The sequence below is a fragment of the Thamnophis sirtalis genome, unplaced genomic scaffold (genome assembly GCF_051295495.1).
Source record: "Thamnophis sirtalis isolate CommonGarterSnake01/CBP01778 unplaced genomic scaffold, rThaSir2_p1.2 scaffold_9, whole genome shotgun sequence".
Classification (NCBI taxonomy): domain Eukaryota; kingdom Metazoa; phylum Chordata; class Lepidosauria; order Squamata; family Natricidae; genus Thamnophis; species Thamnophis sirtalis.
The window spans coordinates 24,714,518-24,727,760 of NW_028261389.1; the positions used below are offsets into that span (position 1 = coordinate 24,714,518).

At 36.9% G+C, this 13,243-nt stretch overlaps 1 protein-coding gene across 1 annotated transcript in view; it reads right to left on the reverse strand.

The window, feature by feature from the left end:
• NUAK1 (NUAK family kinase 1) overlaps positions 1-13,243 on the reverse strand; it is a 64,769-nt gene that overhangs the window by 16,142 nt on the left and 35,384 nt on the right. The gene's annotated exons all lie outside the window — the stretch shown is intronic.

A 13,243-nucleotide genomic window follows, 5' to 3' on the forward strand; every position in this document is an offset into this window, starting at 1 on the left:
AAGGAGGGCCTTCTCTGTAGTGACTCTCTCCCTTATCTCTGCAGAGATAAGTTTGACCTACACTCTGACACTCGTTTTTAATGCCAAGAAGACATGGCTCTGCCTACAGGACTGGGGACTCTAGAATGATATGGAGCCCATCAAAAGTAGTATTCACCCACTTCTGACCAGTTCTAGCGAACCGGTAGCGGAAATTTTAAGTAGTTTGGAGAATCACCAAATACCACCTATGACTGGCCCCGCCCATCTATTCGCTGCCTCCCAAATCCCAGCTGATCGGAGTCCCAGCTGATTGGCTGGGTCTTTTTCTGTTGCCCTGCACAGGAGAACGAATCTGGAAAGCAGGTTAGTGGGGTGGGGAAGGAAAGGAGATTTTACAGTATCCTTGTCCTGGAGTGGGGTGAAAATGGAGATTTTACAATATTGTTGCCCTGGAGTGGGGTGGAAATGGAGATTTTACAGTATCTTTGTCCTGGAGTGGAGAGGAAATGGAGATTTTACAGTATCCTTGCCCTGGACTGGGGTGCAAATGGAGATTTTACAGTATCCTTGCCCCAAGAGTGGGGTAGAAATGGAGATTTTACAGTATCATTGTCCTGGAGTGGAGACGAAATGGAGATTTTACAGTATCCTTGGCCCAAGAGTGGGGTAGAAATGGAGATTTTACAGTATCCTTGCCCTGGAGTGGGGTGGAAATGGAGATTTTACAGTATCCTTGCCCTGGAGTGGGGTGGAAATGGAGATTTTACCATATTCATTGCTCTCAAGTGGGGTGGAAATGGAGATTTTACAGTATCATTGTCCTGGAGTGGGATGGAAATGGAGATTTTACAGAATCCTTGCTCCAGGAGTGGGGTGGAAATGGAAATTTTACAGTATCCTTGCCCTGGAGTGGAGTGGAAATGGAGATTTTACAGTATCCTTGCCCCAGGAGTGGGGTAGAAATGGAGATTTTACAATATCCTTGCCCCAGGAGTGGGGTGGAAATGGAGATTTTACAGTATCCTTGCCCCAGGAGTGGGGTAGAAATGAAGATTTTACAGTATCCTTGCCCTGGAGTGGGGTGGAAATGGAGATTTTACCGTATTCGTTGCTCTCGAGTGGGGTGGAAATTGAGATCTTACAGTATCCTTGCCCTGGAGTGGGGTGGAAATGGAGATTTTACAGTATCCTTGCCCCAAGAGTGGGGTGGAAATGGGGATTTTGCTTCCTTCTGCTGCCACGGTCACCAAGCCAAGACACGGCCATAAAGACACAGCCACAGAACCAGTAGTAAAAAAAATTGAATCCCACCACTGGAGCCCATCAAATGGCTGGTTTGATTGCTGTGGCCAGGGAAGTTGGAAGCCACCCAGAGTCACCAAGACTGAGTTGGACAGCCATATATATTTTCTGAATTAATTAATTAATTAAATCCCCTATATAAGAAACAATAAATAAACAACCAAGTCATGTTTCTGAAGGATTTGAATAGGACTTATATAATATAATAAGAACTGTCAACCAAGAATATCTATTTATTACGGCTACATTTCAGTTTTGTACTGCTGCCTTTTAGCAAGTCATCAGAACCTCACCCTAGATCAGTGTTTCTGAACACTGGCAACTTTAAGATTGAGGACTTCAACTCTAGTCCACACATCCTAAAATTTACCAAGGTTGCAAAACTGAAGTTTTCTCAGTCCCTACACTGAACTCATCTACCTAAAATTATTACAAGGTCCCTAGCCTGGAAAGATTCGAAACAGGTCCTACTTGGGTTGAGTTTCTGTTTGAGAAACAATGGATTTTGTGGTTATGTGGGATTCTTTGGCTCTGATTCTTAGTTATTCTCTAACAGCTGCTTACATTTCAGCCTTGGCAATCCATGTTAATCATCTTGATTCAATGTTCAAATGTTTTCCATCTTCACCTGCCCCCTGTCCACCCACATCCTTTCCAAAAAGAAAGTTCCTTAAATAAGAATCGTGTTATGTAAGTAAATATTTTACTCTAAAATAGAACTTGCATTTTTTGATGCAGCCCTGGAAGAATTTACAGGATGACTAAATATTTCCTATAAATATTTATTTACCTGTTCAGATATTATCTCATTGCTATTTATCCAGCAAACTAAATTTCATTTAATCTCTACAGAGGTCATGGGAGGGCGGGGGGGGGGGAGAGCCAGTTTGGTCTAGTGGCTAAGGTACCAGGCTAGAGAAAGGGAGAGCATGAGTTCAAGTCCTGCCTTAGCCATGAACACTGGCTGGGTGACTTTGGGCCAGTAACTCTCTCTCAGCCCAAACCACCTCACAGGGTTATTGTTGTGGGGAAAATAGGAGGAGGAAGAAAATGTATTGGATATGTTCACTGCTTTATTTGTAAAAATGATAAAGGTGGGATACAACTAAATAAATACCGCAGGAAAAACCTAAAATGTGATACAGATGGTTCTCGACTTACAACCACAATTGGGATCAGAATTTCTGATGCTAAGCAAAGCAATTGTTAAGTGAATCTCACAGTCATGAAGCAAAGCCACACCTTCACCCATTGATTGCTTACTGGAAATTGTTTGAGAAACTTGTAAATGGCAATCACCTGACCCCAGGATGATGCAACAACCATCATAAAAACATGCCAGTTGCCATGTGCCAGAAGTCTGATCACATGACTGTGAGAATGCTGCAATCAATGGTCATAAGTGTGAGAACTGGTCATAAACCACTTTTTTTCAATTGCATTGTAACTTTGAACAGTTGCTAAGGGGATGTTTGTAAGTGGAGAACTACTTGTACAATACTTCAATAGGATGTGTATGTGTGTGTGTATATATATATATATGCTTTTTCCAGTTCCATAAACTATTCCAGAACATTTTTATGCAATTAGTCTAAAGTATTTATGTTCAAACACTGAATATATTTACTTCCGCCCTTAGACTCTAAGAAGGAATTTGTTTATTTGATATCTTTGTCTCTGCATTATTTTTTAATTCTTTGTTTCTGAACAGCTAATTGAAAACACATATTTTGGCTTTGGATTTTACTAAAACATAAGGAATGTAAAACTGGGAAAGAATTTAATTCTCGTTACCAAGGATATGTCTGAGTCGAAGTACATTTTGTAACATAGCGTTTCTCAGACCATTATTCTACTATTCATAATAATTCCTGAATGTAATTTGTCTAACTATATTTAGAATGTTGAAATGATGACCTCAGCTTCTATTTAGAGCTATAAAACAGAAAACCTTGCTAGCACAAAGACTTCCCTCTACTTCTGCCTATTCAGAGTTTTCAAATTCTTTGCATCCAGTGAGGCATCATATTCCCCTTTAAAACATATTTGGTCATTAAAAGGAAAACTTAGACATCATTATTAAGCCAACATGTTTTTAAAGCAAAACTGGTACATTGGTATATGTGCAGTGACATACCTCAACAAAACTGAATTTAAACAGTCATGGACCATTCTGCCTAATTCTTACACGTTTTTTAGATCTTTTATAAGTGCTACTTTACAACTAATATGGGAATTTATTTTTCTATTTTGGAATCCTAAAGTTTCATTGAAAATTGCAGACGCTTAATTTTTATTTCCACCACCACCCACCACCCAAAAAAACCTGACATTTACCTTGAGATTTGGTTGCTTTTTGTTTACATGTAACCTCAGGATAAGAATTTTGGTTTGTTATTTTAAGAGGGGCAGTCAATCGCCTCACATTGAAACATCTGAATTCTTGTCATGCCTTTGCTCTATATCAGAACAATCTCCTAAATTAGTTTCAGTGTGTTGACATTCCTTCCATCTGGTGTCTTTCCATAAAGGGGTGTTTTTATTACACCCCCCTCCCTCAAATAGCAATAGTCTGAAGTACAATTGCAATGATACAAAATGCTCCTATATTAAATGATAGTCAGATCAGAACAGCAAGTAAACATAATTTCAGAGACATATGCCAGTATAACTTTTTCACTGACCAAAAGCTAAAATTCTTCAAGTAAAAAAAGTCTTTTTTTCTTACATATATTTAAATGATTGGAAAACTATTATCTAAAATATATTACAATTTATCTGTTCAGCCCAATACGACTAATATTGCTCGAATATAACTTTACCAATGCCCTAGAACATGATTTAAATTATTACATTAATATTGTAAATTTTGTCAAACAATGTTTTATGCAATTTAATAGATATAAATATGTGTTCCCTAAACCCTCACTTAATTAGGTATCATTCAAATCATCATCATCAAATTTTAAACATAATATTAAAAAGCATTTGTTAATAGCAATACTTATTAAGCACTGAAGGTTGTTTTCTTTATGAATTGACAAGATATAGAACACTGAGTACAATACCAATAAATAAAAAATAAATAAAATTTGGACATATTTTGTTGATTGGTTTTGTTCATGCCCAAAATCCTAACCAAAAAAAATGCTAAGATTTAGATTCATGCGTGCTAGTCGTTCCCAACTCTAGGGGGCAGTGCTCAACTCTGTTTCAAAGCCGGAAAGCCAGCGCTGTTCGGAGACATCTCCGTGGTCATGTGGGCAGTATGACTAAATGCCGAAAGTGCACGGAATGCTGTTATCTTCCCACCAAAGGTGGTCCCTATTTTTGTACTCGCATTTTTACATGCTTTTGAAACGAGCATTTTCATATAGTCATGACTGATATCATTCTTACTGCTTTCCAGAGGCCCTTATGCTACTTTTGATAAGATCTTACAACAGTACAATATGTATGAGAATCAGCTAATGCATAGCATAATAGCTTAGCTCTTTCAGCAAAAGAAAGTCACTCCTACAGCATGATTCTAAAAAGAGAATGGAAGGTTTGCCTAATTTCCTATAATATTTCTCAGAAAAAAATATGGTAATATTCTATTATTTATTCCCTGGTTGTATAAGCAGCTTTTCCACCAGAAGCTCAAGAGCAATATAATATTTCTTTCCCCAATGAACACATAACAAGTTTTTAGACTTTCAAGCAAATTATTTTGCCTTCATAACAAATTTCCATAAAATATATCTGGACATTAGAGAAGATTTTTTTCCCTACCTACAACTAGTTCACAGGAATTGAACAAAGATGTGATTGAGGCCCAGGTCTGAGAAACCCAGACTCACAGTGGCTCACAGCATCTGATATAATAAATTATTTAAATTTAGAAAATATGGGCAAATTACTAATTTTGTTTAACCTTGATAGTCTGGATTTCTTTGAATAAGGAGCTTTAGGTGTTAAATTATATTGACTGCAAGGGTGTCAAATACTGTGGAGCATGTTTATTTTGAGATTAGATTAATTCATTCTCAATCATTAGGTTTCACACACACACACACACACACACACACACACACACATACACACACACCAGTCTTGGGTGTTACTATGTACAAACAATAGAAATAGAAATGTCAAAAGTTGAACTAAAAGGAACTGAATTAGTTAATAGTTAAATACTATTTTTAAAGCAACTAAGCTAAATGGCTGACATAACACACTCATGGGGTTGACAAAGGTGAATCTCAGCCCAACATAATTTTTCCTGTTTTATTTAATGAAGATTTTATTTTATAAAGAATATCAATGAGTAGGCACAAAATCATTTAAGATGAAATTTTGGATGTGCTATTTTGAAAAAAAAATCCAGAATGAAGCACTAAGAATCAAATTCTACACATATCAACATGCATTTTATGTGTGTGTGTAATCTATGTGTTCTGTTCACAAAGCAACTTTTCCAGTTTTTTTTTTAAATAGTTAACTTAGCTATATATCACATCCACTGTGGAAACATGTCTTGATGATTTTATGTATTCAATTAATTTATTGTTCATCTTTTTGCATCACAATTTGAATACAATATGTCAACAATATTTCTCAATAGTAAACTTCTGATTAGTAGGGAGGTGAAGTGAACGCATCACCAGCACAATTAAATCCCATGCTTAGATGTATATCATCACATTTATTACATTTCTGGAAGGGAGGTTAGTATATGCGAGATCACCGTTCTATTTAACATAGAACATGCAGACACACCATAGTAACTATGCACAAGATTATTCACCATTGTCAGATTTCTGAATATTTCTGCTCATAATTCTCCTTTGTGCTTCAACCAACCAGTTTTCAACCACTAATCCAATTTTATGAACATGTGCTCAAGAGTATGCATAGAGGCAGGGCTAAGGTGACAAGTAGACTTTCTCTCTGTCTGAAAGACAATATATACAGGCAAGCAGTACTAAAGGAGTAGCAGGGTTCTAACCAGCTAGTTGTAAATACTTTTAGTACAGTTGTGTTGAAGCAGTTAGCAGGCTCTAACACATGAACCTGCAGAAACTGTAATGGTCTACCTGGCTGATTTCCCTAGATAAGATTCAGCAACATTGCTTTGAATTGGCATATTTTTCATGTTCACATGAAAAATGACTAGCAGATAGATGCTTCATTGACATAAGATGACATGCATGTCTTCTACATAATTTTTGAAACACACGTGGCACTAAAATGTAAAGGGGCCTTAGGCAATATCCCAGTGTAGCCACTGGGAGTCCCTGTGGATTAAAGAAATAGTTATTTCTAGACATTAACTTCAGTAAGGATTTTGTACTGCCTTCAAACCATTTTTTAGGAAGTACATGTTTCTGTTTGCTATATAATTTAGCATATACTGTTTTTATTTATTTATTTGCAACCCATCTTGCAGTTCAAGGAGACTCTGAGTGGATTTTTCTGCTTTTCATATAACTTTAAGATATATTGGAAACAGAGTTTGTATTAAAAGTTATTATCTTCATACTAAGCTTCATCAATATTATTCTTCCTCATGAGAAAGTCTGATTGTGAGGCTCTTGCAAATGTCATTCCCTCAATGATCAGACCCTTAATGAGTCTCCTCTCCTACTGGATGGGCACGCTCAGCCAGGAGCAAATATCATGAAAGGTGCTCATCATGATTTTGAATTGCACCAGAATCAGACTGAGCTCCCATAGTAGTCTCATGGACAAATATAGGGGCATCTGTAACTACATGGGCCACTGCATGGGCCACCAGCTGAAATTTTGGATGGTGTTCAAGGACAGACGCATACAGAACAAATTACAACAAAGTTGTAGTTACTAATTACTAATTACAAAGTAAGAAGAAGGCGAATCATGCCTCATAATCCAGAAAGTGCCACAGTTGTTGCAACATATGTGCCAAGGAAGGGCCTCTGGCCACAGATTCCACTTTCTGTTCAAACAGGAGGACTCCTAAATTGCAATCTCTGTCCAGGAGAGAACAATACTCTCAAGAGCTAAGGAAGGATTATTCTAAAATTCAGTTGATTTTTGAATATATAGTTACTCCATCTCACCATGATTCAGTTTGAGCTTGTTTTTCCCCCACTCAGACCCTAAGAGCTGTATTTACTACCCAGCCAAATATGAAGATGTTTGAAGATGTTTAATTGGGGTATCATCTATAAGAGCCAAGGTGGCGCAGTGGTTAAATGCAGCACTGCAGGCTACTGCTAGATCAGCAGGTCAGCGGTTCAAATCTCACCGGCTCAGGGTTGACTCAGCCTTCCATCCTTCCGAGGTGGGTAAAATGAGGACCCAGATTGTTGGGGGCAATATGCTGACTCTCTGTAAACCGCTTAGAGAGGCCTGAAAGGCCTATGAAGCGGTATATAAGTCTACTGCTATTGCTATTGCTATCTATATATTAGTGATAGGTTGTCCTGTGCCAATGGAAATATTACGTACTTTAGATGTTATTTTCCATTTGTAACCTTTCTATATTCTCTTCCATCCTTTTTTTCCTTGTTAAGAAGGGTAAGATTAAGATGTTGAATTAGGAGCACAAAGGCCCATAACTAGGATCTCAGCCATGGGTTGGAAGAAGAAGGAAGGAATCCTTCCCTCAATAGAGATGGAGGCCTCAGACACAACCTGTCCCCCATTTTTTATGCTGCTTTTTCATAAGTCCCCAGGAAGATTAAGATCAGTTGACATGTTCACTGGGGTAGCCACACTTAACAACCCACTTAGGCAAAAGATTTAGGAGTTAGAATATTTAAATCCCATTGACTCTCTCCTTACTCACTTAATGAGCCTATCCAGATTAGGTGAGAAATGAAACTCTCCTGGAGGATATGCATGGGGTTCCCATAACCAACTTGTCCACACTGAAGAAGATACTTGGATAAGCAATAAACCAACAAGAAGTCAAGTTGCCATAATGCAACTTCCAGACAACTCTATCTGGATGACTGAGAATCTTCACTGACATCAGCCATAGAAGTTCATTCACTTTGTGTCAGGCACTTCTGTGGCCCAACCCATTTTGATGGGTTACTGTTATGGGGAAAAGAAGAGGGTGCACTATATACAACACTTTGGGATTCCAAATAAAAGGTGGGCTATGACTGTATTGAACAAATGAATAAATGAAAGAATAAATAAATGATTTATTGAAACCATCCATCTACTAGCACCTTAGTTAATATCACTTTTGTGTTCCACATGAGTAAGGAACTATATATTATTTTTTCTTCAAATTCTAAAAGTATATGAAGTATTGCCAGATGGGTTGTTTTTCTGCTTTTTTTATTCCATAGCATGATGTTTCTGTTCATCTAGTTATTGAACACAGGACTCGGGGGAGGGAGGAGAAAGTTAAAAGAAAAGTAAGGGCTTTTCTTTTTAAGTTGAAATGTATGCCATGATAATCAAAACACTTCTGGAGAAGCCAGCTTAATCCATCCAATCCTTAAAAATTACTTGAAAGTACTTTCCTTCCAGCTGCCGTCAAAAGGCTGCCAATTACAATCCTGCGGAGAAGATGGAATTTCTTCTGATTATGAATGGTGAGTCTGCTTCTTACCGGTAATACAAGATACACATTTGTTTTAATCAAGTTCCAAAAAGAATTCTGAAAGAAGAAATCCTTTTTATATACATGTGGATTTGGCTACAAGTAAAAATGGCTAGTTTGTCTTGATGCTAAGTTGATAAATGCAGAAGTGAATCACCTTTAACCACACAAGGTTAAAAGATTCAAAAACATGGATTCTGTTTAAAGAAAGCACATGTTTGGAATCCTGATATTATTAAAGGTCTTCCAGCTCATACTACGGAGGCTCAATGCATTCATTAGCCAGTAGTCTTCATTTTTTCCAGATGCAGAACCTTCAACTCCAATATAGGTTTTATTATTTGAGGCGGGGGTCGGGGGGGGGGAGGTTTTGCCAGATGTTAGTTTTTCCTCTCCCTTATCTTTCTCCCTTAGTTCTTATTTCTTTCTCTCTCTCTTTTTTTTACTTTCTTCCTCTCGCCCATCTTTATTCATTATTCATATATTTAGTGTGTTGCAGAAGAAAAAAGGAGCCTTACCAGTAATTATTTAAGTTATTTTAGTGATTAATATTTTTATGTATTACATTATTTCTATAGCACAACTTTAAAGAAAACCTGAAAGCAGTTTTCAATAACCATTCAATAATATATACGACAATGTTTCTTGTTATAAATTTTGATTTTCTGATTGATTTCTTTTTTAAAAGAATTTTTTAAAGAAGAGAATCCAACATGAGAATTGAAGATTATTTTCAAAATGCAATGCTATTGTAAAACACATTTGCCTTGTAAGCAGTATTTTGCTACAGTATGCTAGAATTGTTAATTGATGGACTTTCTTACAAATGTTTCTTTGTTTTCATTTATCTTTTGGTCTACAGACAGCCTCAGAAATACAGCTTCAGGTTTGCCTTGTTCTCCTTATTATAGAATGTAATTATTTTAATGAATAGCATTAAACCAGATACATATTTGCGCTAAACAGAATTTTGGGAGAATATTTGATCCATTTGTTTTCCTCATGATGACACAGCAATCTTCCCTTTCTCTGTTTCTAAAGGCTGTTAAAAATGTTACCTAATTTAAAAAAAAGTCAGTTATTCTTCAAACAAACAAAAACCATTTTAAATACTTCAGTATGTTATTCAAGCAATTGGAATTGGACTTCCATTAATCCTATGGTTTTAACTGATTCAATTCATTGGTCAGCAACTGAAGCTCTAACAGTAGATTAAAATATATTGGTAATTCCTTCCCAAAATTTTATGTGGAAATAAGATAACAAGAAAAACCTCTATGGAATCTCCAAAAAATACCAACTTTCTTTTCCCTATTCCATACTGGATTAAAGAGAAATTTAAAGAACTGTAAATATCAGCATAGCCAAATGGAGACAAGGGATAAGAGCGGGGTGGGGGTGAGGATCAAGATTGCCTTGTCTTGAGTCTACTTATAGTAAAAAAAAGAAAGATGGAATCTTTACCAAGACTTCAAAATTATGCATTATATCCTATAACAATAAAGTAGAGCTCCAATAGTACATGTGATGTCTGTTTTCTGACCTGGCCTACCTTAAAAGGTAGACGAAACCTCAGGTGGAGGTTGTCTTCCTATGGATTAAGGGCAGTCTAAAGGCAATGTTGTCTGTTCTTTCACTGCCAAAAATGAAATATGAACTGTACTGTGCAAGCGTTCCTAATTGAAAATTATAATTTCTTTCCATGGTTAATGAATGAGAACGTGACAAAAGGAAGCATTTGCAAGACATGCCAATTTTCTCCTCTTTGTACTACCCTGGATGAACAAGAAAGTTAAAAGATCTTCCCCAGTTTGGAATCAGACTAAAAGATATGCCATACTTCTATTTTACATTTAAAGATCCCATTTTGGCTTTGCAATAATTAACAGCATTTGCTTATACTGACAATCAGCAATCAAAATATTTTAGAGGGGCAATGCCATGAACCACGGCTTCCACAACTTGTAGCCAATGCAGTATGTGATCTCAGAATAGAAGAGAAGAGAAGCTGGAAGGGACTTTGGAGGTCTTCTAGTCCAGTTCCCTGCTCAAGCAGCAGAACCTATAGCATTTCAGATGTCTAGTGACCTTCTTAAAAACCTTGAGTGATGGAGCCCATGATTTCTGAAGACAAGCTATTCCATCGGTTTATTGTCTTTACTGTTAGGAAGTTTCTCATTAGTTCCAGGTTGCTTCTCTCTTTGATTAGTTTCCAACTATTGTTTCTTGCCTGCTCTCTGGTGCTTTGAAGAATAATTTGACCCCCTTTTCTTTGTGGTAGTTCCTCAAATACTGAAATACTGCTATCATGTCAACCCTAATTCTTCTTTCTTTAGATTAGCGAAAGCCAAATCCTGCAGCTGTTCTTCATATGTTTTAGTCTCCAAGCCTTTGATCGTCTTAGTTGCTCTTCTCTGAACTTTTTCCAAAGTCTCAACATCTTTTTTGTAGTATGGTGACCAAAATTGGGGCAGTATTCCAGGTGTGGTCTTACTAGGGTATTATAAAGTGGTACTAATACTTCACGTGATCTTGATTCTATGCCTCTGTTTGTACAACCAAGGATTGTGTTAGGTTTTTCTCTGGGAAGCCTTGCAGACTAAACTTTGGGGATCCAGCATGCTATTTTGGCTGGAATGCTCTCTAACCATCTTACTTCACAAATCAGTTAGACATACAGCCCAATGGTGGGTTGCAAATATTTTTACTACCGGTTTGGGCTCGCACGCAATGCTTCTGCACATGCGCAGAAACTTCTATGCATACACAGAAGTGTCTGGAAGGGTGGACGGGGCCTCTCTCCGCCGTTACTACCAGTTTCCCTGAACCGGGCTGAACTGGGAGCAACCCACCACTGGGTACAGTCCCATATAAATCAAGAACTCAAAACTACTCTTCAAATTAGTGACTCATGAACATGCCTCTATCCTTAATTGCTTTAATATCTGTGAATATAAAAGATCTTCACTTATAATTACAATCAATATCTGTCTTTGCAACTAAGAATCAGATGAATAGCTATTTATTTGTTTTTGTTGTGTGACCCTCGACTCCAAACAATTTGGATGGCTCACAATACCCTAAACAATACAAATACAAATACAAAACAGGAAAGAAAAAAACTCACATCAGAGCAGAAAAAAGAGAAAAAGAACAAGATGGTAAATATTCCAAACATTCTCATCTAACATTCAACACAGGGGCTTCAGCCACTATAGTCCAAGAACAGCCAGCTCTTTATGGACTTCCCTTATTTGTACTATAGCCTGATCACCAAAGTATTTAAGCCACAGGTTACCAATGTAGGCCCCATGGCATATATGGCTTATTAAAATGACAAAACCATATGTCAATACAATAAAATAAAAATCATTCAATCAATGACTGAAAATTTGCAAGAGTGAAAAATCGAATCCGCATTTGGTATTCCCATCAAAGTCATCTAATCAGGCATGTGCCAGTTATGTAGTAAGCAACCACCTACAGCATCTTTGGCCAGGTTACACTGGTTTAAATTAAATTACCTGGAAGCAACTAGGTTGGACTTAAAGGTTACTTTATGTTTTATATTGGTTTATAGTTCCTTACAATAGCACAAGTGTAAATGACACGGATGGCAGGTTAGGAAAAAATTGCTTGCCAAAAGAACATTTTAATAAATGCTTTATCTAAAGTAATGGGCACAAGGCAAATATGAAAACAAAAAGACTTAGCAAAGCATCTGGAGAGAGTTAATACAGTATATACTATTGTAAGACACTACTTTCTAAGCCTCATCTCTAAATAGATTTCTGCAGAAGCAAGATCAATTTAGAAGGCCAATATGGATTTGCTCCAACCACCTACTCTGAGATGATAATGTTTATACTATTGTCATAACAGCTGAAAGTTTGATCCAAACTGGACTCAGATTAAAAGAATCTTAAATAAAATCTTTCCTCGTTTATAGCCTTCATTTATTTTTCCTAAGTCTGCAGAAGTCTTTGCTCCACAGATTCTCTATTCGGAGACTCATCCAAGTTCATTCAGCATGAAGCAAAGTCACAATACTACTGGATTTTCCTATACATATGGAGAGTGTAGAAGTGACTGTACACTTATCAATGTAAAACAATGGCTGGAAGTTTGGATTCTATATGATTTCTATGGTGGTGACAATGTTGTTACATGGCTTTGTTACACTGTAGAAGAATTCTTTTTTGAAGGAGGAATGAGGAAGGAAACTGCTACTTGAATATACAGTATGCATAGTGACATCAAGATTTTGTTGTAGCTTCTTGGCCTGAAGTTCCCTGAGAAACTAATCTCTAATGGTACAAATACTTTAACAAGTGCCTCTATGTCAAATATCTTTGTTCATGAAGATACCTTAAC